This window comes from Nicotiana sylvestris, chromosome 1 (genome assembly GCF_000393655.2).
Source record: "Nicotiana sylvestris chromosome 1, ASM39365v2, whole genome shotgun sequence".
Taxonomy (NCBI): Eukaryota; Viridiplantae; Streptophyta; class Magnoliopsida; order Solanales; family Solanaceae; genus Nicotiana; species Nicotiana sylvestris.
This window is the reverse complement of record NC_091057.1, coordinates 171222145-171230002: the sequence shown is the minus strand read 5'-3', so window position 1 is coordinate 171230002 and position 7858 is coordinate 171222145. Positions and strand designations below refer to the sequence as shown.

At 35.9% G+C, this 7858-nt stretch overlaps 1 long non-coding RNA gene across 1 annotated transcript; it reads left to right on the top strand.

Moving 5' to 3' along the window:
• The first annotated feature begins 6444 nt into the window (after positions 1–6444).
• Positions 6445–7858, top strand: LOC104211427 (uncharacterized). Its single transcript, XR_707122.2, has 3 exons — positions 6445–6769; positions 7121–7214; positions 7650–7858. It is a non-coding gene; the product is annotated as an uncharacterized lncRNA (long non-coding RNA).

The window sequence follows — 7858 nt, the reverse complement described above, 5'->3', positions numbered from 1 at the left end:
TTAAACCCTAAACTGAACTCTTTCCTTTAGTCAGCATTAGGGTTTTAAACCCTGAACTGAACTTTTTCCTTTAATCAGCCTTAGGGTTTTAAACCCTAAACTGAACTTTTTCCATTCAGCCAGCATTAGGGTTTTAAACCCTAAACTGAGCTTTTTCTTTAGTCAGCATTAGGGTTTTAAACCCTAAACTGAACTTTTCCTTTAGTCTACATTAGGGCCCCAACCCTGAACTGAACTTTTCCCCAGTTGGTCAGTATTAGAGTTTTCAACTCTAGGGACTGAACTTCTCCCCATCTATTCGGTATTAGGGCTCCAACCCTGAACTGAGCATTTTTATCTTCCTTCATCAATTTTATGAACTTTCTGGCGAATAATTCACGAAATTTTCCTAGTGAAACTAGGGCAGAAAATTTCGCTCGTTTGTTTGTTTTCTCCCGCAGGTCTAACCTCGAGCCACACGGATCGAAATGACCCATGAGATGAGTCTCAACTCAGAATCTAAAGAAGAAAAAGACAAAAAGAAGATGTCCCGAGATATCGGAGTAAATGGAAGGCAGATCGACTCCAACATTTGATTAAGGTCCTGAACTCTGCCAGTCACGTCTCACTGAGTATCCCAGAGTGAGCAAGCACCTACAACTCGCAAGCATCAAGATTCGGATCGAAGTCTCCAAGCAAAATCAGCTAAGACCCATGATCAAGTCGCAAAAGAATCATAGATAGGGATCTTGTAACTAGCAGTTGACATGCATATAAGTATTTAGTTCAGTTTCAATTTTTCTTTGGTTGTAATAAGGCGGTCAGTAAAGCAGGTGACAACAGCAACAGCAGTAACAGCAAGCATCGCAGTCCCATGGTAGTCCCAGCTACCAAAACTTCCCGAATTACATTGACCTGATTCCTGTTTAGCCCAGGATATGTAAGAAACCTTTGGAGCAAAGGTTCGGTCAAATCTTTCAAAAAATGCTTCACACGGAGTAGTCCATAGGCAAAAGTTGCTCATATCCACTCACTTTATCTTTGCACGAAAACCCTTCGTGTTTCCGAACAAAGAGGGGAAGCTGTGAGCACGTGATTTTTGTCTTACGCGACAATTGCTCCAAAAGAATTAAAAAAATAATAACAAATGGTCCTGCTGTACAAATTTGGATTTTACATGGCACTTTGTTAATTATTTATGATTTTTTCCCATTTTTATTAAAACAAAATACAAAATGTATGTGTCGTGCGTAATGTGAACCGTAATCCGATTGTTAAAGGGGAGATCACAAAAATACGCATTTCTTTTGTCCTGATTTGTTGCCTTGTTTAATTTTACCTACTTTTAACATTTTATACGCGTGAAATAAATATGTTAAGTGTTAATTAATGGTGCTTAGTTTTTATTTAATTAGGTTGTGTATTTAGGAAGTTAGAAATAAAGAAAAAGAGGATAAAAATTTGTTTTAAAATGAATTTGGGCCGTGCCCATTTCAAAATATGAAGCCCAAATGAACGGCCCAAGCCACCAGTCCGAACAGCCCACCCCCAGGCCACAAAACGACGTAGTTTAACACCAAAACTACGTCGTTTCAATGCCGATCCATCTCAACCATTCAAACCAAACTAATCCAACGGCCAAGATCTCACACCCCGTACCCACTAACAGACCCGACCCGTCTCACCCGGACCGACCCCAACCCTTTACCCTCGAAACGACACCGTTCCCCGTTAGTTGAAGGATCCTGGCCCTTCATCACGTCTCATCCAATGGCCAGGATCCACCTATCCACTAACTATATAAACCCATAACCTTACCCTGCCCCCCCCCATCCGAACCCCAGCCTTAGGTCACCTTCGTCCTCATCCCTTTCCCCTCCAAAACCCTAGCCGCCCCTGTATTCTTCACCATGAAAGCAGGCGGCATGGACGCCGGTAACCCCACCCTTAACACCATAGAACCCCCTTGCCATCCTGAACATGGATCTGTTAACTACTTAACTCGAATCCCTTCCCACCTTCTCGAATCTTCGTTTGAAGATTCGAGTCGGAACTTGACTTACACCGTTTAACCCCAGTTTCACACCAGACACTCCCCAGACCCCCCTAGTGACCAAACCATGATTGGTTTGGTCCGAATCTGACCAGGGAAGCATGAATCCCAGATCTAATCTTTGGAACCTTAGGGTTCCTCGTCACTGGTCCGTATCTCGTTTAAACCAAGAGATTAAGGTCTAATGGACCTTAATCGAAGTGTTTCTCATCTGAGAAACACTTCGATTAAAGTCCGTTCAGCCTTAAGAAAGGTCTGTTCGAATCCAAGTTAAGGTTTTTTGATTTTTCGGGATTTAAGGCGAGTTTTGTTTTCTTTTCTTTATTCTGTTAGTCCATGTTTGTTTAAAAGGCTGTTCATGTTGTTGTGAAATTTGTGTTTCGAATTTTATCAACTGTGTCCTGTCCGCTTTGCCTAAACCTCGGTGTCTTGAGTCCTTCTTCTATTTGTTCTGATAATGTGTATGTATGTGTGTGTTGTGCAATTAGCTGATTTTCAAATTTGAACTGACTAACTGATTCCTCGAGTACATTTTTGCTTAGTCAGTACAATTCGAATCATGTGTCCTATACTGATTAAATTTCTGATTTTGGTTTCGATTGTATGTGTTATAACTAGTATAGCCGAGTCGACATATGTCGTCAATTAGTTTCAGTTGTCCGAACAATAATAAATCGACTTACTTCTGCTAAGCATTTGTTTGAATCAATTAGGAACTGAGTTTGTTTACTTATAGTTGTTAATTTGAATCAGAAATGCCAAAGGAATGTTTTGTTTAGTTACAGTTCTGAATTGGAGGGCATGTGCACTTGTGCACAACATGTGCATTTTTGCACCACAGGTGCATTTGTGCACAACCTGGTTCCTGCATAAAGGGCTTTTTGATTTAAAAATAGTTTGACAACATATGTTGTCAGATATATTCTGCTGCCCATTACCCTGCTTTAGTTTAAGAAGTATTAAACCTCATTTAAAAGAGTAAGTCTGCCAGGGAATGTGATGGGGGGTTAATACTTAAATAGCTAAGTGGAAACTGAAAAGAAGATAGCACATGGGAGGGGTGTTCTTTTGGTCTAACAGGCTGTCAAAGGGCTGATGTTAAGGCTTATAAAAGGAGAAGAACACAGAGATAAAAAAAAAGAACAGAGACTGAATTTTTGAGAACTGGAAGTTCTGGGGAAAAACAGTAAAAAACTGGAAAAGGTTTTTTTTTCCTGATAACTCAAGTATAATTTCAAAACTGAAGACTGATATTGGATTTTGAAAAGAAAGGAGATAGGGGGAGGGATATACAGAAAATCAGCAATTGTTTCTTCCTTGTTCGTGTGATTTCTCAGTTCGTTCAACCTGTTCAATCAACTCTGTTTTCTTTCAAGTATCAGCTGAGTTCATTGGTGGATTCACATTGTTTGTTTCTCCTGGATTTGACCTGTCTTGGAGTTTTGTTTCTACTGCATTGTTTGCTGCTGTCTTTTTGCCATTTTTCCATCGGCTCTAACTGTATCCTGCACTGGGAGTTATTCTATCTGTTACCTGCTGTTACTGCTGCCGTTTCTGTTGCCATTGTCATTCTACTGACTTCCTTTCTTCTTCGATTGTAAGCATTCCCAGGTACACACTCCTGAAACCTTGTTGGTTGAAAGTTTGAAGTTTGAAGCAGAAATAAAGAACTGAACATCTTTGACTTTACAATACTTGTATTCAAAAAAGGTCGAATGTTAGTTTGGCCTGTACTTGTTTAATTTCAAACTACAAATACTCTGTATGGGTTAACATACATTCTGATTTGAGGCGAACTACTAGATAGCATTTGTTTGTTAGATCGGACGTGTTTTAATGCATACAACCATTATGTTTTGTTTTAGTTATGACATTATAACATAGAATCATGGCAAGCATCCGTACGTATTTTGTCTAGATCTCTGAACTATCAAATCTGTTACATACGGTTCCATTTAATTTCAAGATAAGTGTACCCCAAACTAATTCTCATGTAGCGTTACGATAACAGGGTGATAATGTATGCCAACCCTTTTGTTAGATTACTCGTTCCTATATAGGTTCGATATGAGCTTCAATATAGATTCATTGTTTCGAAATAATGCGGTGACTTTTGAGGAAAACTAATAGGCATTTTTCGAATCAAATTAATAGTAGTCTTTCATCCATGACTTTGTTAATTAATCCGATAAGTTAATTTTGAAATTCAAGCTTAAGGTTTGTTTAATGTTAAATTTAGTATGTGTTATTTGTTTGCTTACAATCTCCCTTATCAAATTAACAAAGTTTGTTCATCCATGAAATAAAGCACAAAATAATTCACGCCTCATAAAATCAGATAGTAAAATAAGGATCCGAAGTTGGTCAAGCATGTAATCAGCATGTAATCCTCTTTCTTTCGTTTTATTAGAGACAAACACAATAGAAATGTAGTCACTTTAGGATATCCTCTTCTAAAATAATGAGACGAGCCTCGCTAAGTAAAAAATGCAAAGTGCGGGGCCCTCGATAATTAACCATAAAAAATACTTAGAATTCGGGACAAGCCGTTTAGTGAATTTTACGGCCTTCCCCAAAGATAATAATACGTTAGACTCTTTAGGCACGGTTTAATTAAATCACATTCTTAAATTCGGGTGTGCATTGATGTGACCCAAATCCAAATCTCAACGAAGTCAAAATGTGTTGACAATCACGGGCGCATTGATTGTGACGTGGTTCGAGATGCATTTTCACGACGTTGCAATTCTATAAAATAAGTGATAATGATAAAAGCGGTTTAAACTTAATAAAAGCACGTAAGTCACAACATGTATTTAAATCAGATAATTAGCCATTATAACAATTTAAGCGACCGTGCTAGAACCACGGGATTCGAGGGTGCCTAACACCTTCCCTCGGGTCAACAGAATTCCTTACTTAGAATTTCTGGTTCGCAGACTTCATTTGGAAAAGTCGAAAATTTCCTCGATTTGGGATTCAAGATAAACCGGTGACTTGGGACACCAAAAACCAAACCTTTCCTAAGTGGCGACTCTGAATTAAATAAATAATTCCATTTCGAATATTGTCACTTAAATTGGAAAAACTCCCATCGCGCATTTTTTAACCCTTCGGGCCGGGCGCGCAAAAAGGAGGTGTGACAGTAACGTTTCTTTTAATGTCATTTATTGCTCATAATTGCCTCATTAAGACAAAGACATTACATCTTCTCCTAGAATCAACTATAAAAGGAGAAGGACTCAACATTTGTAAGGACATGAAATATTATTGAGATTACACTGAAATACAAAACTACTTATTACTTTATTATTCTCAGAAATCTTCTATTATTTTCCTCTCCAGATTATCAGTAACCCGAATTTCTCTTTATTTCTAGTTTTGATCAAAGACTCAGATTTTTGGTTAAACACACACACCTCGACTATTTTATCATATAAGAATAAATCATCTAATATCTTTTGAGTCCGTTTAGATTGAATTTGGGAATATTTCGATGTGAACCGCGGGAGCAATACTAAATTGAGGCAAATTCAGAATACTATATGTGATCTCAAAATAACAGGGTTCAAATTCGGCATGTGTACCTCATGATTTTTATCATACTTTATCGATCACTAAACCACACCCTTGGGGTATATTTTTGTAGTAAAAAAAAATTAAAAAAAAATTTGATATTGAAACTTCAACCCACCATTTAGATCCTTTACCTACCGTTCATAATTGCCTTATCCAACTATCGACCCTTCGAGATTCACTCCATTATCTTCTCTGCTTCATTACATAAGTCAATGCTTCCTCTTGGATTAATTCAAAATTTATGAGAAAATTGTTGTATGATTGTAATGTGATATAATGTATGTATTATTTTATTGTCGTCGATAAAATTGGGACCATTTTAGTTAAATCCAGTGTATGTGGTTGTGGGCTCGATTATTCTAAACTGACTGGTCAATATTTGGAAGAATTTATGGTTCTAATAAAATGTTATTGTTAAAAGGTATGCTTTATGGTTTATTTGAAAGTGTTACATTCATATTGCATCAAATAAATATTCAGAAATTTTGAACACAACTTAATTATCTTCAATGGTAAGATTTTAAAATAAAATAATTAATAACTTCTTAATTAATGTAGTACTTATTTTGAATCAACAATGGTTTTGAAGCGAAGGGAGTAAATTAAGAATATATACTGTTCAATTATGATTAAGTGATGTAAATTTATATATGCAACACATACTTTGTATTGTAATTTAATTTCCTCATAATCATCAAATTCAACAAGGAAGTTGGCAGCAGTTGAAGTATTTAAGGCAGCGTACCCTTGCTGTGTTGCCACATGTTTCTACAGAGAACATTAATGAGGATAATAATCACACTATTTAAAGGAACAAGTCATTCTGCTGCAGTATTTGACAAGTGCAAGCTAAGGACCCTTTCACTTTTCTCCAGTTGCTTCTTCTTTCGCCATCCAAATCTGTACCTAAACAAACAAGAGTTGAAAGGAATCCTATTCGCATTATATTGTCGCCAAAAGCTTCTTCTTTTTTTGAGAATATTTATTTATATATAAGAAACTATATATAAAGCTGTACGTAGTTTTCATATACCATCAATAATTATCTACCTCCCTCTCTCTTTCTTCTTTTCTCTTTTTTACTTTTCTAATTAGTGAGTTTATCAGACATGAATGAGCCACCAAAATATGGTTATCCATACCCCTCTCAAGCTCAAGGTAATAACATATCTATATGTTCCTCTTTTATATTCATTTTATAAAAAGGCAGTCTAGCATACTAAGTTTTCCTTCTACAATGCAAGAAGTGGGGAAGAAACAGATCACAATGATTTTTATGTATGTATGTATGTATGCAGTCTTATCATATATTTCTGCAAAAAAATATTTTTGCAACTTGAACTCGTTATCTTGCATTTATGCAAAAAGCTATTTTTGTGACTTAAACTCGCGACATCCTTGTTACAGGATAATAAATTTTACCCCCTTCTTTTCATTTATCGTTATAATTGCTAAAAAACAATAGTTGAGCTGAGTATATTTCATTTTTTGTGTTTTTTTAAAATATAGGTTATTATCAGGGGCCTCCTCCTCCAGTGATGGCGCCACCAACATATGCAGCTGCTCCTCCACCTCAGAAAAACAGAGGTTTTCTTGAAGGATGGTAAGCTTTAATTTGCTCCTTCCTCCACCATCCTAAATTTTATTGATATATGAAGAGATTATATTCTTTTGAAATTTTTAACAATACTAGTGTGATAAGGAAAATCAAGAAAAATGAAGTTTTTACCCTTTCTTCTTCAATGAATTTAGCTTATACACAAGGAGTAGATATATAATTTTTTACACTATCAGCCCATTTGAATATAACTTGCCTTCTTATTAAGCTTATTTATTTCAATTTATATGGACAATTTATCTCTATTTACTACTCATCTTTTAAGTAACAAAATAGTGAGAAAATCTTGCGATGTTGTAAAGTTAAACTCTTTTTCTAAATTTTCATTTTCGTGTGTTTACAATTTTAATTCTTTCCTTTTTGGCTAAAAGATGTTTTTAAGAAAATTCTTTTCTTTTTTAATTTTGTGAAATATTGCAGCCTAGCAGCTCTGTGTTGTTGTTGCCTGATAGATGAGTGTTGCTGTGATCCCTCTATCATCTGTATGTGGTAGTAATTAAGGTGTTGCTTCTGCTTTTTACCAAAATAATAAGAATTGTAATGTAAATAAGTTCTTTAGGAACAGCAGTATTGGAAGTTTATCTTGTAATTATCATCTTTTAATTATTGAACTCTTTTTTGTTCTCTGA